General features: G+C 34.7%; 1 non-coding gene across 1 annotated transcript; it reads right to left on the bottom strand.

Moving 5' to 3' along the window:
- Positions 1–24,026: 24,026 nt before the first annotated feature.
- Positions 24,027–24,196, bottom strand: LOC127563690 (U1 spliceosomal RNA). The gene has a single exon (XR_007954126.1). It is a non-coding gene; the product is annotated as a U1 spliceosomal RNA (small nuclear RNA).
- Positions 24,197–27,445: the final 3,249 nt, after the last annotated feature.

Below are 27,445 nucleotides of genomic sequence, written 5' to 3'. Positions count from 1 at the left end.
GTCAACATAGTTTCAAGATTATAAACAGTACATTAATAAAGTTGAAGGAGGAAGATGATGGGAATAATACAGAAGTGGAATCTATTAAGGCATGATTCACAATAAAGCAAGAGGCTAAGGAATTTAAAGAATTATGATAGAATAGATTGACTTTATTTACCTAAGTTTTGAGATGAGGAATGACTCATGCAGGGGTGATAGTTTGAGAACAAACAAAGGTAGATGGAATAGAGGTTATGATATGGAAAAAGCACAGGACTGGGGATAGTATTGCATAGAGAAACATGGAATAATAATGATCAGAAAAAAGGGTTTTAAATTTTATGACCAGGTAAAACGGGTGATAGTAAGAACAAGGATATGCTCAATTCTGTATATATTCTGGTAGAGTGAATAGTTAGGCATGAGAACCGAATTGATTAATGAACTATGAAGTTAGATTATTTGAAGGAACATCGTTAAGTTTCATAGCCTAAGCGAAAGAGTTCACCTAGAGACTGATACTTTGGAATAATCATTTTTCTTATTGAAGAGTCAGGAGAGCAGAAAACACCAAGAACTGGATGGGTCAATAAATTTAGATAGCAAGAACTTCAAATGAGGAAAGGTTGCTGAATTACCCATCTTTCTCTTTGATTAGTGAGGAATATGGAAAAGAAAAAGTATAGTCACTATAGGAGAAATGTGATCAGAGGGAAACAGATCTCAAAGAACAGGCAAAGATGGAGGAGTGGGAGAGGAAGACGTCTAAGGTAAGAGGAAGCTTATTGTTGTGGAGCAGTTATTGAAGAGAATAGACAGAGCTAATGTGGGAGAAAGTGAATGGGATCTGGGATGAGGATCGAAATAGATGACAATAAGCAATTAGGAGATGGAGAGAGGGTTTTTTTTTTTTGTTTTTTTTTTTTTTTTTTTTTTTTTTAGAATTGAAGTTGGGGTAGGGTTCAGAATGAAAAGAATTAAAAATTCTAAGTCTATTCAGTTATCAAGTTAATCTTACTAAAAGACATTTAAAACAATTTCAATGGTTCCTTATTACCTATAGGATCAAGTAGAAAATTCTCTGTTTAATGATTATATTTTACATTTCTAATCTTCTTACACCTTACTTGTTGCCACATACTCTTTGATTCAGTGGCGTTGGCCTCTTTGCTGCTCCTAGAACAAAATACATTATCTCTCAATTCTTATCATTTTCTTTTGCTGTTTTCGTGGCTAGAATTTTCTCTTTTTCCATCTCCATTACCTGACTTTCCTTTGTTTCCATAATGTTTCAGCTAAAATTCTATCCAAAGCCTTTCCTGATTCACCCTTAATATCTTTTCTCTGGTGATTATATACAATTTACTATGAATATTCCTTCTTTAAATAAAGTTGCTTTATGTTATTTCTTCCATTAGGTTGTGAACTCTTTGAGAACAAGGCCTAACCTTTGCTCTCCCTGCTTTATTTTTTTTTTTAATGCTTAGCACAGTTCCTATCCCATAGAAGACATTTTATAAATTCTTAGTAATTGACTGACTTATCTCAGTTGATAAAATCACAGATGACCCAGAATTTAATCACAAAGTATAAAGTAGTTATTTAAATAATTGTTACACAAATCCCAGAGACAGGAGGAAGGTGATGGGCATAATACAAAAGTGGAATCTAGCAAGGTGAGATTGACAATAAAGCAAGAGGCTAAGGAACTTAAAGAATTATGATAGAATAGATTGACTTTATTCACCTAAGTTTTGAGATGAGGAATGACTCGTGCAGGGGTGATAGTTTCAGAACAAACAAAGATAGATGGAATAGAGGTTATGATATGGACAAAGGGAGATAATTGCCAGGCTATCTCTGGTAGAATCAGTTTCAAGAATCATTATCCAGAGGTGTTACGAGGTTCAAATGAATAAGGGAGGGAAATAAACATTTATTTAGGATCTACTCTATCAGACACTGTGCTAATCATTTTACAAATATTTTATGTCTAAAGCACCAATTACTCACTTTTATCATTAGCCTACAGTCACTAGTCCTCCAGTCTTGTGATGACTTCATTTCCTAAGACATCTATTGCCCTCCTACTGAGCTCAAGTAATGTTTATAGAGTAATACAGGAGTTTGCTGGCAAATGTTTAACACCCAGATTCTGGAGTGAGGGGTGGGTCTAGGGGGAAAAGAGGGAGAAGGAGGGAGAATATACACACTTTTAAGTTTAGCCTAGCCTGCATTATTAACACTAAACTATTAACACATTAAAAGTCTAGACAACTAACCAAAAAAAAAAAAAAAAAATCATGTCTTAATCTGTACAATTATCAGTTTCTAAGGAGGTAAATAATCATTGAAAATTTAATAATCAGTACTGTTAAGCAAATTACAGCTGGCTCCAGTAAAATCCTGGCATTATTCTTCATTTTGAGCAGACTGCTGGCTATGAAATCAAGATACTTGCCAACATGAAGAGCCAGCTGAGTGGCACAACCAGCATATACACTATTATTTCTTTCATTATTAGTTCCAGAAAAGTTGTGTGGGGACGCTACAAATAGAAGGAAAGTTTCTATACGCTGAAATTCCAGGAGTTATGGTTTATCTTTGCCTGACAATTTCCTCATTATCATTACCATATTTTAAAAAGACATTCTGTTTACTTGTGGTAGAATGTGGTCCATATTTCTTTTTAAGGTTTGCTTTGTGTCAACTTTTCTTACAATACCATCTTATTAAATGTCTTTGCTAAAACCCAATTGGGTCAATAGGCTGATTGTTAATAGGAAATACACTTGTGGTTGTTTGTGAGTAGAAGCAGTAGTAAGAGAAACTATCTACAATGATAGTTTTAGAACCCAAGGATATCAGCTCCTTTTTATAAGACCCCCTGAAAAATTGAGTTGAAGTTGAGAAAGTAGTTCAGAAAAGGTTTTACACAGAAAAGAAATCATGACATTTCTGTCTCAATATAACATCGTGTATCTAGGATATGTTAATAAGAAGTTTAACTAGAGGAAGGCTTAGAAGAACTGGAAATGCACATACAGTCCTTGGAGAAAGGAAAAGATAGTAAGAACTTCTACTGAGAATAAATCATTTCAGTATGATGATTTAGTTCCCAGTTAGATAACTATATATCAATATAAGTTAGTAACAGTTAAAATATAAAAATTATTTATTAGGCAACTGAATAATAAAGTGGATAGCTTCCTAGATTTAAAATCAAGAAAATCTAAATTTAAATGCAGCCTCAGACACTTATTAGCTGTGTAATGAAACATATCACATAATCTTTGTCTGCCTCAGTTTCCTCAACTGTAAAAAAGAAATAACAAAAGCATCTACCTCACATAAAATAATATTTGTAAAGCACTTAACACACTATTTGTCAAATAGTAGATATAATAAAAATATTAATGTTATTAATATTTATTGCTATCTTATCAGAAGATTCATTCCATAGTAAATTAGAACTTTATTTCATCTCCAAATTAATTTCACTGAATGAAGTACTTGAAGTCTATCAGCACATCTCAAATGTGATATAATATCATGATGATTGGGTGATATTTCATGGTGGGCTCTGAGAAAAATCACAGAATAGATTTTATGTTTAAGCTTAGTCAATGACTCATGAGTCATTTGATCTAATTGTTATTTTCATCTGATACTGCAAATATATAGATCTTCTACATAAAAAATCATTTCACCATGATCATAATCACTGCTTTTTGTAGACTGTATCTTTGTTCTTGAATACAAAAAAAATCATCTATTATATGCCAACATCATCAATTTATCTGTGAAAAAACTCCTTGGTATCAGAATTTTTTTTTCTTTTTTCTAAAGGAGATATATGCTGTTGAACTATCCAAGATTTATGTCCAGCATGAACATTTAAAATAAAATTTATATTAGAGGATGGTTCTTCCATGTCTATCTTGAGAATATAGAAAAAGAAAAGTGTTTTAGGATTTTTTTATCTAATAGACTGTGCATTTCTTGATGGTAAGAATTATTTTGTTTTTATACTCCCTATACCAAACATATAGCAAGGACTTAATAATTGTTTGTGGAAATGAATTTGATCAAATTGATAGATTGCCATTCACCACTAACATTGAATGTGTGTTTTCAGTATCTCATTTGTTGAGATTTGTTTCAGTAATCTATTCTATCTGTAACTACAGATACCTTAATTCTTAATTAGCCGTTTTAATTAGCACAACTAATGACATTATTATTTAATTAAAGCTTATTTTTTAAACTTATGTAATTGGGATGCATGAAAAAAAAATCAAAGAGGGAGGTAGAGAGACAGATAGATAAACAGACAGACAAAGAGATAGGTAGAGATAGGACAGGGAGAACTATTGTCAATATAGTGCAAGAGATAAAATGCAAAGACTGTGTAGAAACAAGATGGATAGATAAAGGATAGACCGATATATAGACAGACAACTATGATATAATATTATATGATAAATTAAGGTTAGTCTCAGATAATTAAGATTTAGGAGAGGTAAAACTCCTTGAAGATCATAGGGCTTTAAATGAAATTTGAAGGAAGCCAGGGAGGCTAGAGGCAGAAATTATGAGGGAGAACATTCTATGCATAGGAAACAGTGACTGAAAATGTCCAGAATAGAGAAATTTAGTGTCCAAAGAAGCCAAGGTCAGTGCACTACAGAGGTAGGGGTTAGTAAGACATAAAAAGTGTTTTGAACAACACTCAGTGAGTGAAAGATGGACTGAAATAAGAAGAAATTTGATGTATCAAACCAGAATGCTACTCCAAGAATCCAAGTGTGAGGTAAGGAGGGCCTGTACCAAAGTAGTCCCAGTATCAGAGGAAAGTCTTGTAAGTTCAAGAGATGTTATGAAAGCAAAATTAGATATAGGGGATTAAAATAATAAGTAGTCTGGAATGATATATATAGTGAACTTGTATAGCTGTTCTTTTAACATCCTTCACTTTTGCTATTTTACCAGCTCTTCTACATTTTGATCATAAAGCTTCTTGACAATATATATTTTTTCTACTTTATTGATTTTTTGCATAATTTTTCATTTGTAATATGTTCTCAGTAGAGATCTTTGATTGTTATTAAATATGTTTTAAATTGAGAATGCCAATTAAAAGGAAAGAAGATGGATATTGTTGAAAGTTTGCTAAGTGAATTGTAGCAAAATCAATTAAAGAATTAAAAAAAAAAAAAGATTGCCCTACTGCAGATGTGCAAGTGATACTAGATGCTATAAATTCATAGATGATCTACTTAGTATGATTGTGATACTTTATCTAGCTAGTTCAGAAGCACATGTGTAAGGATAGAGGATATAGACAGTGAAATTAATCTAGGGTTCAGGTTTGATGAACCTTGAAAGTTGATTAGAAAAAAAATAAATTGATAATTGAGGAGAAGAGAGATAGGAACTAGTTCACTGGCAGGTTAATATTGTAAAAGAAAAAATATGGCAATATACTGAAGGGTGGGGAGACTTCATGTCACAGTTAAAGATGAACAAAATGTTGAGGAAGAGAATAATTGGAATAATAAGATAGAATTGAATAAAGGAACTTTACAATTCTTAATTACAGAACGATATGGTTATAGGTGATTGGGACATGAGAGTATAAGCATCTTTGCAGGTAAATGAGATAGTTAGCATATAAAGTAAACAGTAAAAGTACTAAAAGGTAAAGATCTTTTGGATGAACATCAGTATTTTTGATGGAAGAAAATTGAATAAATGAGGATCCCCTGAACCAGGTAAGGAACTTATTAAGAAAGAAGGGAGATTGTTCTGGATATTGGTAGTGTTGGTAAATAATAGTTACTTAATTGGGTGATAAATTTATAAAGTCACTCTCAAAACAGAATTGATATCACTTGATGTGGCTACAACTAGATTAGCACCTATGTGATTAGTGCCTTTTCTGGATGGAATGTTAGTCAAAGGACAGCTCTCAAACACAATAGAAAACAATAATATAAAAACAATGATTATAAAATTTCAAGTTAGTCAGTGGCCACCAAGTACAAAATATCAAAAAGATTCCACACTATAACATACTCAACAAGTAGTCTGCTATCTTCTGACATAAGACCATTAAAAAATGGGACTCCATTATTTTTCTAGGTAATCTATCCCATTTCTTGACAATTCAATTTATAACAAGTTTGTAGTTGTTTGTTTTTTCACAAAATTAAATCTAAATATGTTCCTTTTTAAATTCTACCCATTGTTCCTGTTTATTTATTCTGAATTAGAATAGAATAAATCTGTTTGTTTATCTTTCCCAAAGAATAGACTTTCAATTACTTTATTTAACATTTTTATGGTGGCCATTCTTAGTCTTATCTATTCCAAAATAAAAGCCTCCAGATTCTTCTACTATGTTTTATATGTCAGGAACTCAACAGGAGCTTCACCATCCTGATTGTCATTCTTTGGGTACTCTCCTGTTTGTGATCAAAATGGGGAAAATTAGAGAGGGGCAATCTTCACCTTAGCTAAGGAAATTCTCCTATTTTATTTTTTTAATTTTATTTTTCCTCATTCTCTTTTGGTATTCATGCCAAATAGTGGTGTTCTTAGATCAAAGGAAATGCATGAATTTATAACCTTTTGGGCACATATCATATCTTCTGATCATTTATTAAATGGGTCATGGCTCTTATTTTTTATAAATTTGATTCAGTTCTATGTTTGAGAAATGAGGCCTTATCAGAGAAACATGTTTCAAAATTCTTTTTATAATTACTATTGCTAACTGCATTTCCCTCCCTTTATTCTCTCTCTCCTTTTACATTTTCCCTCCTTAAAAGTATTTTGGTTCTGACCATGCCCTTTCCCAATATGCCCTCTCTTTTATCACATCTCCCCCCTTCTTATATCCCATTCCTCTTCTGTTTTCCTGCAGGGAAAGATAGATTTCTATATACCAATAGAGTATGTATGTTATTTCCTCTTTGAGACAGTTTTTGTAGGCCTCACTCTATCACCTTCTCCTCCCCCTTCTTCCCCTCCACTGAGAAAGCTTTTTCTTGCCTCTTTTTTATGGCAGATAACTTGCACCATTCCACTTCTCCCTTTCCCTTTCTCCCAGTATATTCCTGTTTCACCCCTTAACTTCATCATTTTTAAAAAGATATTATCTCTTCATATTCAACTCATACTTGTGCATATACTCCTTATAACTGCCACAATAATGAGAAAATTCTAATGAGTTAAAAGTATCATCTTCCCATGTAGGAATGTAAACAGTTAAACTTTATTATCCCTTATGATATCACTTTTCTGATTACTTCCTTATGCTTCTCAGAGTCCTATATTTGAAAATCAAATTTTCTACTCAGCTCTGATCTTTTCATCACAAATGTTTGAAAATCCTGTATTTCATTGAGTGACAAACTTTTCCTCTGAAGAATTATATTCAGTTTTGCTAGTTAGGTGATTCTTCATTGTAGCCCTAACTCCATTCTTCTCTGTACTATCGTAAGTCCTTCTGTGCTTTAATGTAGAAACTACTAAATCTTACGTTATCCTGACTGTGGCTCCAATATACTTGAATTATTTCTTTCTGGATGTTGCAATATTTTTCTTGACCTGGAAGTTGTGGGATTTGACTATAATACTCCTGGGAGGTTTCAATTTGAGATCTCTTTCAGGTGGTGATTAGTGGATTGTTTGTTTCTATTTAATCCTTTGGTTCTAGAATATTAGGACAGTTTTCCTTGATAATTTCTTGAATGATGATGTCCAGACTCACTTTTTTTAATTATGACTTTAACATAAACTAATAATTTTTTATTTATTTTCTAGGTCAATTGTTTTTCCAGTGAAATATTTTACTTTTTTCCTATTTTTCATTATTTTGGTTTTTGCTTTATTATGTTTTGATTTTTCATAAAATCATTAGCTTCTAGTTGGTCAATTCTATTTTTTAAGAAATTATTTTCCTCAGTGAGCTTTTGTACCTCCTTTCCCAATTGAGAAGTTTGCTTTTCAAGGCATTCTTCTCCTCATTAGTTATTTGCATTTCCTTTCACATGACTGTAAATTTTTTTTTTCCTATTTTTTTTCCTCTATCTCTTTTATTTGATTTTGAAAATCCCTTTTGAGTTCTTCCATGGCCTAAGCCCAATTCTTATTTTTCTTGGAGGCTTTGGATGTAAAAGTCTGGACTTTGTTATCACCTTCTGAATGTGTGTCTTGATCTTCCTTGTCACCATAATAACTTTCAATGGTCAGAACCTTTTTACTATTATTGTCTGCTCATTTTCCTAATGTATTATTTGGCTTTTAAATTTTTGCTAAAGAAGGCTCTTTTCCAGGGTGGAAGGTGCACTATCCCAAGCTTTAGCTGTTTTCAAAAATCCTTCTAGGAACCTGATCAAAAGCCTTCTTTTTTTGCTCTAGAGCTATTAAGAGTATCTCCACTCTATTATAGCTGTAAAATCTAGTGTGCTAAATCAAAAGGGTTTTACTTTGCTAAAGCTTGGCTCAGGGATGGGGCCCGGCCTGTGTTGGTATGGTTTTCACTAGGACTATACGTGGGACTCCCACCCCACCAGACTCCCATCCCATTGCCACAGACCTTTTCCATTGACTTTCTGAGTCTTCCCTGGTGTTCCTAGGTGAAGAGATCTAGAAACTTCTAACACTACTGCTGATGCAGAGGTCCTGCTTCACTGATGCTGGGGTCCAGCCAAGACTGGGCTGGGGCTGGCATGATTCTAGGACTGGGTCAGAGCTGGGCCTGGGGACTGGGGCACAGATTGTGCTGTTGTAGCCTATGCTGGGATTGTATGCTAGGCTTCCACTCTGGTTACACAGATCTTTTCTGCTTACCTTCTAAGTTGCCTTTAACTGGACTGTGTTCTCCACTGTCTTTTGAGGTGTTCTCACCTCTAAAATTTGTTTATACTCATTATTTAAAGGAATTTAGACAAGTTTGAGAAAGGGGTTGGACAAGTTTCTCCCTTCAATGCACCAACTTGGCTCTGCCAATTTTGCTACTCTTAATCCATCTCAAGAATACATTGCCTTTTTTTTTTTTTTGCCTGTGCCATCACACTACTGTCTCATAATGAGTTTATAGTCCGTTAAACTTTTGAGATCTTTTTTTCAAATAACTACCTAAGCATGTCTCTCTAATTTTTTTAAATCTATAAATCTAGTTTTGGGGGATTTTTTTACCCATTTTATACATTTTCACATTTTCTTTATTGAATAACAAATAAGTATTTACTAAGAAATTACCAGATTCCAAATACTATGTTAACCACAGGGAATATAAAAAAGGCAAAATAATGGACCTATCTGTCAAGGTGTTCACATTGTAATGAATATATGCACATAACTATGTACATCAAGATATGTGCGGTATACATAGGAAGTAATCTCAGAGGGAAGTTACTAGCAGTGAGAGATGGCAGCAGGGATGCTAGAAAAGAACCCTTATAAACTCAGAATTTGAGCTGAGGAAGCCAGGGAATCCAGGAAGTAGAGGTGAGGAATGTGAGCATTTGGGGCATGGAGGAAAGCCAGGGAAAAACCCCAGAATCAGAAGAGGGAGTGTCATATTCAAGAAATAGCAAGAAAGTTAGCTTTGACAGATTATAGAGAAAATTGGAATGGAGAAAAGTGTAAGAAAACTTAGAAGGCAGGAAAAAAGAAGATTGTAAGGAGTTTCATATGTCAAACAAACGATTTTATTTTTAATCCTGATACTAATAGGGAATTTATTGAATGGGAGAAAAGAATCAACATGGTCAAAACTGCTTTTTAAAGAGGTCAATGTCTGAGCTGAATGAAGGATGGAAGTAAGTGGAGAGAGACAGAGACAGAGAGACAGAAAGAGACAGAGACAGAGAGAGAAAGAGACAGAGAGAGAGAGAGAGAGAGAGAGAGAGAGAGAGAGAGAGAGAGAGCAGGGAAATGATTTCTAGTGGACTATTTCAATAACTCTGATGTGGGCTGATTAAGTCCTGTACCAGAGTGGTGCAGTATGAGAAGAAAGAAGAGGACATATATGAAAGATGCTGCATAGGGGAAAATGACAAGATTTGACGATTTGAATTTGTGGGATGAGCAGAAGTGAGAATGACACTAAAATTGTGAGCCTGAACAACTGGGAAAATGGTGGTGCCCTCAACAGATGTCTTACTGAGTTACTAGATTCTGTCTTACTAGATTCTGTCTAATTTTCTACCCTGTAAAAGTGTTTTTGCATCATAACTATGTCATCCAATGTTTTCTCTCCACCTATTACTCCCACCTTCCTGATAACTACAAATTTGATGTGTATGCAAACTATGACTTTAACAAAAAATAATGACAAAAATTAAATAACAGAAGGCCATGCACAGATACTCTGAACATTCCACTGGAGACTTTTTACTCCATTGACATTGATGACTATTGCTCCCTTTTTTTTCTACCATTACTATAAATAGTCTTTTTCTTCCTTTCTCTTTCTTCTTCATGTTGCTGTCAGCTCTCAGCTACATCTGTATCCTGAGACCAAAGCCCATTAGAAATTAAAAATTAGAGTGAGTTTCATTTTCTTTCTCCCAAAATCATTTTATTTCACTTCATATGAGTTAAATGCAGTGGGCAGACGGTTTAGGGGGTGGAAAAAGATGTTGGGAAAGGGTGTGTTTTGTGTGCTTCTGTATAGTTTATATTGAAGGTGTTGTGTGCAATTTAATACCTTCACCAGAGTTAAGAAAAACAGAAATGGGGCCATGGGCTGAATGCTACCTTTTTCAGAGTTGGTCTCCTTGTCTCCTGGTATTTGGAACTGATAATTGTGTAATTGTGAAACCACAGACATAATTGGACTCCAATCATTTCTGAGTTCCCAGTTACAAAGTGCTGGTTCAGTTATTTGCATGCTGTAGTTCAAATTGTAATAGAAAGTATACCACTTAAATGGACTATTTCAAGAGCTTCTGAAGTATAATAGAAGATTGGTCTCTCTCTCTCTTTCTCTCTCTCTCTCTCTCTCTCTCTCTCTCTCTCTCTCTCTCTCTTTTTTTCTCTCTCTCTCTCTTCCTCTTCGATCTCTCCTCTATTCCCTATTCTCTTTTTTTCTTGTTCCCACCTCTTCCCTACCAAATCTAAATGACTAATTTCTCTGGAATTACAAAATTGATTTAGTCATTCCCAAATACTATTTTTGAAAGCATACTAATTTGGAGGGTTCATTTAAGTTTTCTTTCATTTTTTTAAATAACCTGCTTTTCTTATCATCCAGTTTTGACCTTCATTTTGGAATGTTTACTAGTATATGTGATAGAGATATACAGTGTTTTATATATTTCAGAGACTTCAGAAGAGATTTTTTTCTTATGCCTCCTTGTATATTTCCTTTTATATTAGCAGAGATCCATTAGAGAAATATATGTATTTCTCTATATATTAGTAGGACTCATGATGGAATTTTTGTGCATGATATTTTAGTTTTTCACCTGAGTGTGAGAGTATGAATTACTGTTAATTTTAAATCCCCATTTCTAGTTGGGTAATCCATATGTTCTGGGAGTTTAGTTGGACTGTACACACACACACACACACACACTCTTTCAGTTTCCCCCTCATGTCAGTTTTTGTCTAGTTTTAATTTTGTCATTCTTTCCTAATGTTTTTAAATTGAAATAGGTCCTTGGATTTCTCTTGAAACAAATTATATTACCTCTTCAGTCCACTAGAGGGTGCTACACACAGAATGATTATCCTACCAGAGATTTACTGACATGGAAAAAAAAAAAAATCACACATAACAAATCAATGCTAAAAGCACTTTGTTAATAACAAAATAAGTTCGAAGGATTTCATTGATCTGGGTATTCTCTTCATTCATCAAGGCTGTAAATCATCCACATCTTCCTATGCTCTTAATTTCTCATTCTTCTACCCCTATAAGCTTTTGCTACTTTTGAGCACATTCCCCTTCTTCATATTCTTTTCCCTCTAGATTTTTAGCATGTCATTCTCTCATGATTCTCTTCCTACCTATATAACCACAACTTCTCAGACTTCTTTATTTAATTCTCATCCAGATTGTACCCTCTAAACATAGATACTCCTCAGGGTTCTTTCCTGGTTTCTTCTCTCTTTTTTTCTTATATTACATCATTTTGTGATCTCCTAAATTCCCTTGGATTTAATTGCCCTATCTGTGGTGGAGATTTGCAAATCTATTTAATTTACCCTCACCTCTCTGCTGACCTTTAATCTAGCATTGTCAACCATCTATCAAATATATTAAACTGTGTGTCCAATAGATATCTTAAACTAAACATATCCAAAATAGATCTCATATAGATAGGAAGATAGAGAGATAGAGATATGTAGATATTATCCCCAGATAGAGATATATAGATATTATACAGTATGTAACATAGTAAGTGCTTCAGAAATGTTGAGTGATTGATGGAATTATTGTCAACGTCCTCTCATAAATTGCATGGAACAAGGTGCTATTGTCATCCTCATTTTATAGAGCAAGCCACTGAGACAATGATTTTTGTGTGGCACAGGTTAATATCTAAAGCAAGTTTGAATTCAGATTTTCCTAACTCCGAAGCCAGCATTCTGTTCATTATGCCACTTTAAGAAATTCATGCTCTTAATATATGAAAAGGCCTTAGGAATTAATCTAGTCAAACTCCCAACTATCGCAAGAATCCCCTTTAAAACATTTCTGATATCAAACCAACTGTTGTTCAAACAGTTGGAGTTAAATGATTAAAAACCAACCAAATGTTCTGTGTTTTCAGGTAATTTTAAGGTAGATTTTTCTGATGATTCATAATAAAATTAAAAACTCCACTAGAACAGTTAATACCTAGAATGAAATTAGGCAGTCTTGAAAAAAAAAGATTGCTGAAATTATATAAAAATACGATTGTTAAAAAGTATTCAAGATACAGTCATGAAACTCTAAGGTACCACTCCACAACTCCCAAATAGGTTAGGATGAGAGGAAAAGATAATGATGAATGTTGGAGGGGATGTGAGAAAGCTAGGACCCTAATGCATTGTTGGTGGAGTTGTGAAATGATCCAACCATTCTGGAAAGCAATTTTGAACTATTCCTTAAGGGAGATAGAAACATGCACATGGGGCAGCTAGTTGGTGCAGTGGATAAAGGACCAGCCTTGAAATCAGGAGAACCTGAGTTCAAATCTGGTGTCAATCACTTAACACTTCCTGGCTGCGTGACTCTGGGCAAGTCACTTAACCCCAATTGCCTCAGCGAAAAACAAAACAAACAAACAAAAAATGCATATCCTTTGATGCAGCAGTGTCTGTTTGTAACAATCTTTTTTGGAGTGGCAAGGAACTAGAAATTGAATGGATGCCCATCAACTGGCTGAAAAAAAGTTGTGGTATATGAATGTAATAGAATATTTTCTATAAAAAAATTTGATCAGGCTGATTTCAGAAAAGCTCCAAAGACGTATAAGAACTAATGATAAATGAAGGGAGTAGAACCAAGAGAATATTGTACATAGTGACAGCAAGATCATGTGATGATCAACTATGATAGACTTGGCTCTTTTTAACAATGTGGTAATTCATGACAATTCTGATAGATCTGTGATGGAAAATGCTCTCCACAGCCAAAGAGAGAATCAAGGAGACTGAATATGGATTAAAGCAGGGTATTTTCACCTTTGTTGATATTTGTTTGTTTTTTATTCCTTTCTTGTGTTTTTTCCCCTTTTGATCTTATTTATTTTGGGCAGCATAATAAATATGGAAATATGCTTAGAACAATTGCCCATGTTTGACCTATATCAAATTGCATATAACACAAGGTTTTACAAAGGTGAATGTTTAAAACTAAAATATTATTAAAATAAAAAAGTTATAGTCAAGAATGCATTTACCAGTACAATGCAAAAGATATTGTCAATATTGATAAAAAGTGAAAATAGACTGTCTTTTCTGACTTACTCTTCCTGTGTGTAATTATTTCAAAGCTGAATTATTCCCATTTGATCATGTCTATTGGAGATTTGAATTGCTGTGAACAGTCTAGAAGAAATGCTGTCTTTCTATTCCCATGATAAGAAACATTATATCCTCAAATTACTTTCTCCAGATGAACATGCAGTTAGGATGCACAGTCTCCTCTTTTCCATTCTATAAAAGGGTGGCATGATAGAAAGAGATTTGCTCTTAGAGTTAGAAGATCAAGGCAAAAAAATCTATTTTGTCTTGTTTCCTATGTGTATGATGCTTGGCAAATACTTTAGTCTTCCTAGGTCTCAATTCCCCTGGGGTTGGATTAGATGATATCAATGTTATCTTCCAGTTTTAAGTCTAAAGATCAATGATTTTTTTGGCCTTTCTTTCTTTTATTCCCCTCATTTAAAAAGAAAATGTTTAGACCAACAAGATGATTTCCAGAAAGGCCTGGAGAGATTTCCATGAACTGATGCTAAGTGAAATGAGCAGAACCAGGACATCATTGTAGATAGCAACAACAAGACTATATGATGATCAATTCTGATGGACGTGGCTCTCTTCAACCCTGAGATGATTCAAACCACTTCCATTTGTTCAGTGATGAAGAAAGCCATTTACACCCAGAGAGAGGACTGTGGGAACTGAGTGTGGGTCACAACATAGCATTTTCACTCTTTTTGTTGTTGTTTGCTTGCTTCACTTTTTCTCTTGTGCAGCACGATAATTATATAAATATATATGCATATATTGGATTTAATATATATTTTTACTTAACATATATTGGACTACTTGCCATCTAGGGAAGGGCATGGGGGAAGGGGGGGAAATTGGAACACAGGATTTTTCAAGAAGTAATGTTGAAGAATTGTCCATGCATATGTTTTGAAAAATAAAAAGCTTTAGTAAAAAAAAAAAAAAATCTTTAAATAAAATGTTTAGACTCTTTTCTCCCTGCTTCCCATCTTAATTCCTTCCTGGCTTAGACCCTCAGTCAGTGACTATAAAAATACTATTTCATTCTATTGGCAGCCTTGGGAATATCTTATTGCTGAAAAAGACATTTTGGAACTTTAGGAAGCCCAGCTTTAGGGTTCTCAGGGTTAATTGTAATGGTGACTTACCATTCTAAAGACTATAGGCTAACCAGAAAAATGCAGAGTTTATGTACTCTATACTTCAATGAAAGATAAACCCAGATCTCCATATCTTTGCAAAAATGACTATATCCTCCAACAGGAGCACTTTCCTCTCTAAGTTACATGTGAGGAAATCCTGGACAAGAGAGTTATGCACTCTCCTACATCCCTGCATGAATAGATCTTGCTAGCTAGGGCAGTCATTACATACACCCCAAATCAAAAAAGAAAATTTTGGCTTTGAGGTCTACATTTTTGGTTTAAATATCTAGCCTCCCTGAAATCACAGATTGGAAACTTAACTGAAGGAGTCCCACTTCAGATTCAGAGTCAGAACAGATACCCTATCCAAGAATCATAGACAATGTGACTAAATAGCTCCCACTGTATTAGGTGTTTGTTTAACATCATCTCATCCACAACACATCCTAGACTAGGAAGTCTGTTTTGGGGGAGTTCCCAGATTGGTTTTTATCATTATGCTACAGTGAACAAAAGAGCCTACTTTTGGAATCAATGGACCTGACTTTGAATCTCAGTTATGCTTTTTATTACCTGTGAGAACTTGTGTTGGCTACTTCTCTCAGTGCCTCAGTTTCCTCAATTAAAGAAGAAAGGACATTCAAAAATAGGATCTATAATCTGCCTCCCTACTCTAAATGCCCATGATCCTGGCATAGAAATTAAGGAAAGGCCTATGTGTGGTCATATGCATGTGTATTTTGCCATGGTAAATAAAGTAGGAGAGACCCCAATAACAAAAAGAAAAAATTTCTTTGTTCATCTGAACCTTTTTATGTTCCAACTCCTTTTTTTTTTTTTTTTTTTCCCCAATGAAGAAGTTGATCCACACAGGTTGATTAAAATGAACTTCTTGTCAATAATACAGTATATAAAACAGGAAAGCTTTAGATATCAAAGCAATTATTGTTGTTCAGTTGCCTTTAACTCTTTGTGACTTCTTGGACAGTGCTTTCCATGGGGCTTTTCTTGGCAATGATACTACAGTGGTTTGCCATTTTCTTGTCCAATAGATTAAGGCAAACATAATTTAAGCGACTTGCCTAGAGTCACATAGCTCATTGTTGTCTGAGTCCAAATTTGTTCTCAGGACTTCCTGATTTCAGGGCCACAATTTGTACTATTGTGCTACCTAGCTGCTTAATCAAGGTCACTTTACCATTTTTAGAAAAGTTTGACTAACCAGATCCCTCTTCCCTTTTAGTTTGATGATGGTTCCAGAAAATCTCACTGTTCTAGAAAATCTCACTTTCTTTACTTCTTTAGCTTAAGGCTCTGAAGACAAATGTTATGAAAACAATATCTGAGATGAGAGAGTTTAGGCAATCGTTATTAATCATCACTATCATATCTCAAAGTGTGTTTATCTAATCAGCTCTCTAAGAGCGTATTTCCTCTAGGAGAGTGTGCTTAGACCAAAGGAGTTCAAAAAAGCCCTGGAAATTGTACTACCCACAGACAGAATAGAAACACTATCAATAGAAGCATAATAGAAGCAGCCATTACTGATCTAGTAGGGGTGGAATAAATCAATAGGTAAATAAACAAAAAATAACACTATGGTGGCACCATAATACCAAGAAACACTGAGAGAGTCAAGAAGGCTTGTTTTTAAATTTGTCTTCTGGCACTTAGTAACTATATATTTATATATATATATATTTAACTTCGGTTTGCCTCAGTTTCCTCAATTGTAAAATGCAAATAACAACAGCATCTCCTACCAGAGTTGTTGTAAGCATCAGAGAAGACTATACCTGTCTCACACAGTTTATTTAGGTGATTAAATACTTGACACAATGCCCATAGGTATTATTGAAGAAGTGACACTTCTAAGGATTTTTCCTTTAAATTGAACCCAACTTGACATAGTGAAGTCTAAGTCTTTTTCAAAAACTTTGAGAGCTCTATTCCCCAAGATGCTTTCTTTCCCAAAAGCAAATGATGGTAATGTTTTTTTTTTTTCTTTCACAACTTTAAAAAGTTAGTGAGATCATTTATTGTTGTTTGCTCTTTATGAAGTCTAAGTGAAACTGGGGTGGCAAAGTAGGGGGTTGGGGAGGGTTGCTAATTTTTTTTTGTTTGTTTGCCTATTGGTTTATCCCACCCCTGCTGGATCAGTAATGGCTCCTCATGACATGATGGACATGATGCTAAAACAGACTACTTTTTTTTCCCTCTCCAAGTTGAAAGAAAGCAAGCAAACCTCACCCCTGTCACCAAATGAAGCAGTTCATGCTGGTTTTGGGAGGAAAAGCTAACTGTGGAGAGGGAAAAAAAATTAGTCCTGAGGTCTTTCCTATATATTGAAAAGGCTAGGTTGGAAAGGAAATAAGGAAAAACAAACAGAAAGTGTCCAGGTTTCTTTATCATACCTGGAGAAGGATATGCTGAATTCTACAAAGCTGTAGGCTGGCGCCAGGTCCTGAGATGTTGTTTTTCCCCCCTTAAAATGGCACCCATGGCTCTATAAAATGATCTATTGGGACTTCAAAGCTGTGGCAATTGCATGTGGCACAGGATGTACGCAATTAATTATGTGATTTTTAAATGACAGGGTGTAGGAAAAATAGGAAAGATGAAGGGGGAAAAAGATGTGTGTGTGTGTGTGTTATTTTTTTTTTTTAGGGAAAAAAAATTCAAAGTGAGTGAAAGGCCTGGTTGTCTGCGTGCCAAGAACCAGTAGCAGATAAGGCCTGCAGTTGCTGTGGAAACTCAGGCCTCTAGGAGCCAGAATCCAATTTCAGAAACCACAAAATCAACATAAACGTGTGCAAAAATAAAAAGGTTTGTTTGGCAAGTAATAAGGAGAAGGCTACCAATGTATAAAATAGATGAACCACGGTGACCTCAGCCAACTTAAGCCATAATAACAATGATGTCCGCTGGAGATTTGGCACCTTTAAAATGAGAGGTAACAAGACACAGTCCATGCTACTTGCTGTTATCATGTAATTGCTACCTTTGTGAAACCTTAGCACCCCCTCGCACACACACACACACATACACACACACACACCACCTCGGCCTTGCCCTGAAAACAAAATATCACCCTTCATTAAAAGAGTGTGAGAGGCCTGATTGAAATCCTAAGAGGCCAAGGAACAAACAGCTCAACCATGCAATTCTTTCCTTAGCTCATAAATTATATCCTATTTCATCTGAGCAGAGAAGTGGGAGAGAAATTATACGTAAATGTCTGGATCCTCCTGCTCTTGATGCTATCATAGATTTGCACATTCATCAATGTTAGTCTTCTCTAATGCAGATCACATACTTTAGCATATTCTTTGATGAGAGTTGTTCTGGCTAAAAAAAAGTATGAAACCTTTCTAAATGTAATTGGGTTCATTTATAGACAACAGGCAGAGGTCGTCACTGGGCTGTTCTTGAAGTTGTTCCAGCTTGATACAACCTGTTAGAGCCGGGACTTCACTGGTATAGCAAATCCAACCCTTAGGCTCCAGCAAGTCTCATGGGGCCCTTCACTTAAGAGGAACTCTCTCATTATAGACACAAAATTATTAAGATAAAAATGAAATATGAGCTCAGTACGTTCTAGAGAGTGCTCAATACTACAATGAATATAGCATTTGTTTAGAATTATTAAAGGGTTTCAGGTTTTTGTTTCTGCATTTTTCTAGATTGGAGGTGATTCTATGTCATGTATTCCTGATATACTACTATATCTATTATTGTCATTCTACTATCGTCTTTGTGATTGCTTGTTTCTGACCATTCTCGATACTCCCCTAGAGAGCAGCCTCATGTGCAGCCTGATCTTTTCATGTTTTTTGTTCACAAAAACACATTTTCTTTAGGCCCTTCACACCTTAAGGGTGACATTGTGTATAGCTTGCTGGAAGTCAGGGTTACCTTCTATGCCACAAAGAGGCATCTGGGCAAGACTTGAGCAATGAATTACAGTAATAGCTGAAAAAAAAAAAAAGAACAAGAACTATGTGTGTGTGTGTGTGTATACATACATATACATGCATACATATATATATATATATATATATAATTTGGGGTTCTTAAAATGGAGATCATTAATATTATTTTGGGCAGATAAGTGGCACATTGGATTAATGTGCTGAGTCTGGAGTCAGACAGACATCTTCTTGAGATCAAATTTAGCCTCAGATACTTCCAAACTGTTTGACTCTGGTTAAGTTGCTTACCCCTGTTTGCCTTGATTTCTTCATCTCTAAAACAAGCTAGAGAAGAACATGGCAAACTATTACAGTATCTTTGTTAAGTAAACCTCAAATTGGGTTATCAAAAGTCAGATATAACTGAAATGTCTGTAAGCAACAACATAATTTTAATTTCAATTCTGATTTTGTTTTCAGAATAATGATATGTTCTCTAGAATTCAAAAGTACTCAACTTTTTAAAAATTAGTTGTGTATTCACTATTTTATCCAGATTAAAGAAAAGGAAAGAAAGAAAAAGAGAGAGAAAAGGAAAATGACCTATGTGGCACAATGAATAGACTGGTAGGCTTGGAATGTGGACAAGCTAAGTCTCAATTCTGCCTCTTTCTGCCTTATCATCTGTGTAAAAAGTCACATTTCAATTTGACTCAGTTTTCTCATTTGAAAAATAGGAATAAAAATAGGTCTTACTTCCCAGAGAATTCTTTGAATAAGATGATATATATTTAAAGTTCTTTTTAACTTTGAATCACTCACTAAATGCTATTAAATTGTTTAGTTGTATCTATTCACATCCTCCTGCAAAGACAGTGGACATATGGACCCAGTTAATTGGATAATATGTTAGCAATCATGAATCACATTATTTGCAATATGTACACATAATCTACTTGTTCTTCACACCATCTGATAGAAATTCAGTTATTCATTTAACACATTCTCCAAACTTGAATACCAGTTGAAGACACCTAACCTTTTCATTTGTGAAAGATTATGCTACCAATGTAGGTCTGATAGGCCTTCAATACTCTGAACTAATATTAAGGCCTACATGGAAATTTAGAGAAATCCAGAATGGCATCTTATGGAACTATTTAACATAACTCCATTTAGTAACAATCAACCAACAAAAAGCCAACTCAGTCTCTACTACCTCTTCCCCACTCATTTTGGAAACTTAGTTTTTCTTCCACTAAACTGAAAATTAAGTTAAATAACTATTATATTATTAACTATTTTAACAAGTTAGACTTTATAGGAAAGGATGCCTAGATATCTTGTTCGAAATTTGAACTGGGAAATTTTTTTTTAAATCTACTTTTTTTTCTTTTTAATTTATTGCTATGTTTGGAATATGATATATTGTTACAATATAAACTGTATCTCCAAACAAAATAACTTAGTAAATCACTAACTTCAATTATACTCTAATTCAAAATGGTTAATAAATACTCATAGCCAGCAGGGGGAGTGCCACACGTTATATTTAATATGAAATATCAATATTTTGGTATAAACTGTAGTAGAAGCAATCTTACCCACATTATGATTCAGGATTTATTATCTGGTTCATGGAACATGCCTATACAAAAAGCCTGGATCCAATTATTGAGTTAGCAATACTCTCTGTTCCATTGTCTAAATGTAGATGTAACGATTTGTATACTAGATATTATTCAGCTGGTTATGGCAATTTGAGAACTCTATGTTGAAAAGACTTGATCCTATTTCTTTAGGATAAAAACTTTTTTTTTTTGTCCTTCTCTTAACTGGATTTTAAAGTAATTACCATTATCTCTCAACTCAGTTTCTATTTTTCTAACCACAAAACTATGATGGTCAAAAGGAATGAACACTCTCAAATATGAAGTATTTTCCTCCTTTTTTCCCAAAGAAAAAAGTAAATGGTATCCAAAAAAAGTCATGGAGTTGACTCAGCATGGGCTTTGGAGTGAAAAGCAGTAGGCACAATTCAAAGAATATTGGGTTTGTAATCAGCTATCCTGGACTCAAATCCTGCTTCTCACAAATCACCTCCTTTCTACAAATGCTAAAACAAGTTGATGGTGGTGAGGTGGGGTTTTGAATTAGATTACTACTATTGTCCCTTCCAAGTATAATTTATGATTCTTTGTCAGAAGTAGTACTTGAAAGTTGCTTTGTTGTTTATTCCCAGTAAAGCCATATAAGAGAAGGGAAGTTTGTGACCTAAGAACATAGAGAATGAGAGTTGAGAAAAAATCTTGGGGGTAGCAGGGAAAATGTTACAAGGCACTGTGCTAAGCACAGGGGGTACAAAGAAAGGGGAAAATCGTGGCACTAGTAGCTAGGGTAATTAAGAAATGTCTCAAGGTGACCTGTGAATTGAGTTTTAAAGGAAACTAGAGGTTCTGAGTGATGAAAGTAAGAAATGGAGGCATTTCAAGAAGGGACTGTATAGCCTGTGCAAAGACATAGAGATGGGGGATGTAATGCTATAAGCAAGGTACAGTAAGAAGGCCAATTTGGCTAGACTATACAATATATTAAGGGAAGTAATATATAATAAAGCTGGAAAGGCAGGCTGGAGCCAGAATTTTAAATGACAAACAGGGGAGTTCATAGTTTATTCTAATTGTACAAAGGGCCCACTGGAGGTTTTGGAGAAGGGATGTGATATGTGCTTTAGGAATATTACTTAGTTAACTGAATAGAGGAGAGAGAGAGAGGGGAGAGAATTGGAGCTGAGAAATCAGATAGGAAACTATGGATTTTAAAGTCATTTTCATTATCTGTCATCCCAGTTGTTATTCTAACCACAGAATTATTTGAAAGCCAAAAAAATGAACAGTCTCGGGGATGAGATGTTCCCTTCTTTCTACCAAAGAGAAAAGAAAATGGTCTCTAAAAAAATTCAGGAAGTTTATGTAGCACAGGTTCTAGAGTTGGAAGTAGTATGGTATAATGGATGATCTTCAAGTCTAGGTGAAAGGTGCAAGGGATCTACCTGAATTTTAGTTTCCCTTTCTGTAAAATGAAAATAATTATTCTAGGTCATGTCCATGGGAATGTTTTGGAATAATGAAGTGATATAATATGTAAGAATGCTTTGTAACAGTGATGCACAATACAAATTTCAGAGATTATTATGACTAAAGGAGGGGAAAATTAATTTCTGTCAGGACTCCTATTTCATCTGTAATATCATGTACCAGGAACTAATGCCTTAAAAAAAAAAAAAAAAAAGATTCCCTTAAAAATTTTATTTTTCCCCCAAGAACCCTTTGTGACCTCACCTGGATAAGGGGAGCCAACAATCTGTTTTGTTTTGTTTTGTTTTGTTTAACTTTACAGAAGGATAAGAAAATTATATCTAGAGGCTCTGTAAAAAGTGTATTGGGCCTAGAATAAGTGATCCTTGGGTCACATCCCAGCCCTACCACTTACTAACTGTTTGATTATGAGTAAAACATGTTGCATCTCTTGAATTTTCTTAACGTCATTCATATTGCAATTTTTAGCCTATGATTTTGAAATTATCAGTGCTTTACATTAATCCAAAAAAAAAAAAAAGAAAAAAAAAAAAATGAAAGGATACGTCTGGTAGAGGATGAGAGGTATGCTAAAGGAAAAATGACAGGGAGGTAGACAGAAAGAGAATGGAATGATCTTTTTCCACACTTCACATATTCCTTAACCTTCTGCCTCATCAGCTCTTAATTCTCCAACAGTAGCAATCCTTTCCTGTCTCACTCCCTTGCCACCCCCTCCACTAGCCCTGTGGGATCTTTGCTCCATTTATTAAATGAGCACTGGACTCTGTCAAGAATTGCTGCGCTTTTACATGCTTCTGGGAAGGAGGAATGAGGTTGCACACAGAGACCTTGGAACTGTGGAAGAAGCCCTGCCAATAAGCTGACTTTTGCTTGTAACTTTATTTTTTTAAAGGAAAATAAAAAAGAAACTTGTCAATTTCAGTCCAGAAGAAATGGAAGAATTGGGAAGGAGGTGAGGAATAGAGTAGGTTTAAGAAAAAATGCAACATTTTTATAAATTTCTTAATCTGTGCTATGTTTCAGTTGTCTAAATTATAAGCATTTTCCATGACACTAGACAAGTTTGATAGGTGGAGATTTGAGAAAAGACATCACATTATGCTTTGCAGATTTTCTTGCATGAGATTTTGGTACTCATACATACACATACGCTGTGCTGCACAGAATTATATGAACTGAAGAGAACTGCTGAGATTAAGCTTTCCATAAGGAAAAGTAGGAATGGTTTTCTTCTCATCAGTTTTCAAAGGAACTTCTCTGTCAGCTGGACTCAGCAGAGGTGGTCCACCTCAAGTCTACAAGCCAGATTTGTCCATTCCCCACTCTACCTCCAGAAGGGCACAATGCCAAGCACCATGTCTCTAGTTTTATTTTCTTCTTAGCATCTGTCCCAGCAGATTTTTGAAGTGTTCTTGGCCTGGTTTTGCTCACTTTTTTCTCACTCCATCCAAGCACCTTTTGCATGAAATTAAGGTTATGAAGAAGTGACAAACCTTGGAATTAAAGTCTTTAATCTGTGGGCTATGGAAACCCAGAGGACCAACTTAAACACCAGTGTACCTCATTCCTCAATACACACACACACACATATACACACACACGTATAAAACATCATCTTTTCAAAAGAATAGACCTGTTTTCAGGAACTCCTTGTCAAACTTATCCCCAGTGGACAGCAGAAGACAGAGATTGAAGGCCACCAAAAGACTCTCTTGTCAGTCTCCATGAAATTTTCACGTTAGTTATTCAATTAGTTTCTGGCATTAAAATCCACTGATAAAATTCCAAGAGACTATTTTGGGAATTAACATTTTCTAAAGCTGAATCCAAAAAAAAAAAAAAAAAAATCATTGAACTTCAAATAAAATTTAACAAACACCTGATGAAATCATGGTCAATTAAGCCATTGTCATGTATTAATTCAAGCTATTTTTTTTTAATTTACTTTTCCCCCATTACCACAAATTATGCAGTCAAGTTTCCTGAATTGGAGAAAATTGCAGGAGTCAGCCCATCCTGAGTCAAATGGATAAGCCTCACCCTGGGGAAACCAGTTTTGTGATCATAGCAGAATTATCTGCTAGGTAAGTATAATTCAAGGTGTTATTATTAAAGGAATGTGAAGATAAGTAATTTTTGTTAAAAGGAAAGAGATCATGAAAATTTCAGATCATGGAATATTTATCCCTAAGGAATTCATGGCCCTGAATAGTCATTAATAAGGCAGCATTAAGCTCCAAGACAAAAAGAAAAGATGGATGCATAGCACAAAAATGAAAGGAAGAGTTATTAAAGATAAAGGGATCAATAACTCCCTTTTGAAGTAATCTTGTCAATTTACCTCCTTTGCTGTTGTTTTCCTGAAAATCCTAGAAAGAATGCCAAGACTCTAATTCAACAAGGATTTCCTATGTGCAAGGTATTGTACTAATTACAATATACAAAGTATTCCAAATATACAAAGACTAAAGGAAAAATGGTGCTTGTATTCAAGGAGCTTACAATCTTCAGGGAAATATAGCTTACAAATGGCTAAACATAGTAGTTGTGTCTGATTTTTCAGGGCAATCATTAGTTAATGAGGGAAATTCCAAAATAACTATAATTTTTAAATGTTATTGCATGCCATTTTCAGCAACTTCCATAAAGGTTGAGAAGTCAACTTATTTCTTTATTTTGAAACAAAAGTGATAATTTCTTTGGATTTACATGTTGCCCATTGATTACTGATCATAGATGTTTCTTTACTGACTGAGTGCTCAGAAAATCAGATTAGTTGCCAATTATATTCAACATATTACATATTCCCCTTATTACTTGTTTCTCCAATTCATCAACATTTAATAAATAGTTACTGAATCCAAGGCACTATGCTTAGGATACAAGGTCAAAAATAAAATATCCTATATTGGATCAGCTTGTATTCTAGTAGAGGAGGACAATTCTATACATACAAAAAGAAATAAAGAAAGGATAATTTGGTTGAACAGAGAAAGACAGAGAAATAGAAAAATAGAGAGAGAAAAAGAGAGAGGGAGAGTTAGAATAACCAGGAGAATGACAAGAAAGGTTTCCTATGTGATATAGCATCCAAGGGGAGCTTGGAAAGAAAATGATAATTTTGAGAGACTGTAATGATTCCATATTACAAATGGTTGCATATCTAAATTGACTAGACACTGTTATTATGAGGCTGGGTAAGTATGAGAGGCAGAAGAATAAAGACAAGCCCGTAGAATATCAAATTGTAGAAGGCCACAAAAGGATTTAGATGGTTATAATGCATGTGGCTGACATATGTCATCTATTAGGAATATACTTACTCTAGCCTTAGACACAAAAATTCCTAGATCTTCGAATACTTGGTTAATCTTGGATAATATCTTGTAGTATCTTCAAAGAACAATATTTCTAGGCTGTTCATTTCACCATGGATCTCACAAGCTATTATTTACTAAGTTAATTACTTTAGTTTACTAAGAAATAGAATCTAAATCTCCTTCTTTTGTTTAATTATCTCTTTTTCAGTGAAAGCTTATAAATGATATGAGGAATATGGTGTGCCTAGAGTACAATTGGAACCCTAGGAGATTACACAATTATAAAAAAAATTTGCTTATACATATCAATAGCCAATGGTTCTGACCATTGGTTTTAAACAGTAGAAATATTAGCTTTCCATGACAAAATGAAGATACAGGTTAGGTGTTTGGAAGAAAAGGTATAGATATCAGAGTTAATAGCTAGGATGACTACAACAGTTTTTCCTCTTAGGACGATGTCCACTTATTTGAGATGGGTTACTTCTAGTACTGTTTGGATACTGGAACCTGGACTAGACATCATAGTGGTCTTTTTATGCTGTAAAAGTCTGTGAAACATTATAGCTAATTTCCCAAGGATCACTTCACACGAAACCAAATGTGTTTGCTGGCTCGATTCCTATGTCTGTCAAAGGTACTCCCAATTTCCCAGTCACTCAGATTCAAAACTTTGGAATCATCTTTGAATCCTCCCTGTCCTTTGACCCCAACATCTCAGTCAATTGCCAAGTGTTGTCAATTCTTCCTTCACAATTACTCTAGCACCCATCCCTTCCTTTTCATTCCTCTGCTACCACCCTTGTTCAGGCCCTTGTTACTTCATGGCCTGACTATGTAATAACTTCCTAATTGGTTTCTGTGCCTTTCTTCTCTTACCCATTCCCTTCTGCTGTAACCTATACACCATCACCAGATTAATCTTCCTAAAAAATTACTTTGATCATATTACTCCTCTATTTAAAAGCCTTTAAAGGCTCTTGATTAGTTGGTAGAATAGAATTAAAACCCTTAAGTTTAGCAATGAAGGCTTGTCTATCTTTCTCCTTTCGCTATTTACCATCATGTAGCCTCAAAGATATGCTGGTCACTTTTTGCCATGTTATTACCAATGCTTCATATTCTGGCTGACTGATATCCTACAGCTTCTGCTCTGTAGCTCTGTTTAATTGATAGGTAAGATTCATCACACCGAGTCAATCTCAAACTTGGCACACTGAATGTCAGATATCTTCTTGCCATGTTTCCATGTGGGCTTTCTTTTCCATTACTCTCGCTCTTTTCCTTTTTTCTGTCTCTTGTTCTGAGAAGAGTAATCAACTCAACCTTAACATTCCTGGAAAATCATCCATCAGTCAATTCTCTTTGATTCTCTCTCATCATTCCCCTTATAGTATCTGTTAAATATCCTATGACTCCACTCATCATTCCTGTGATTTATTATAATAGAACAACCTTCCCTGGCCACCATCCCTCTACATGTGTTGATTTTCTCCTATTAAAATATAAATTCTTTGAGAGCAGGTACCATCTTATTTCTATTCCCAAAGATTAGCATACTACTTGGTAAAAGTTGTTTGTTGTTCAGTTGCTTCAATCATGTCTGACTGTCTGTGATCCCATTTGAGGCTTTCTTGGCAGAGATATTGAAGTAACTTATCATTTCATTTTACAGATAAGGAAAATGAGGCAAGCAGGTTCAAATAACTTTTCCAAGGCCTCACAGCTAGTAAACATCTGAGACCAGATTTAAATTCACATCTTGCTGATACTAGGCCTGATAATTCTTACACTGCATCAAAACATTAAAATACCTTTTCATTCATTCATTCACTCACTCATTCATTCATTCATCCATTAATCCTGCTATATTTTTTTTCATTAGGGGCAACAAATGGCTACTGTGTTCACTTGGGGCCATGAAGAGCTGAGTTTGAATCCTGCCTCAGATATTTACTATTTTTGTGACTCTGGTCAAATCAACTAGCCTCTCATTTTCAGGTTCCTCATCTTTTTGTTCT

The sequence above is a fragment of the Antechinus flavipes genome, chromosome 4 (assembly GCF_016432865.1).
Source record: "Antechinus flavipes isolate AdamAnt ecotype Samford, QLD, Australia chromosome 4, AdamAnt_v2, whole genome shotgun sequence".
Lineage (NCBI taxonomy): Eukaryota > Metazoa > Chordata > Mammalia > Dasyuromorphia > Dasyuridae > Antechinus > Antechinus flavipes.
Note: the sequence above shows the minus strand (reverse complement) of the source record. Positions and strands in the feature narration are given on the sequence as shown.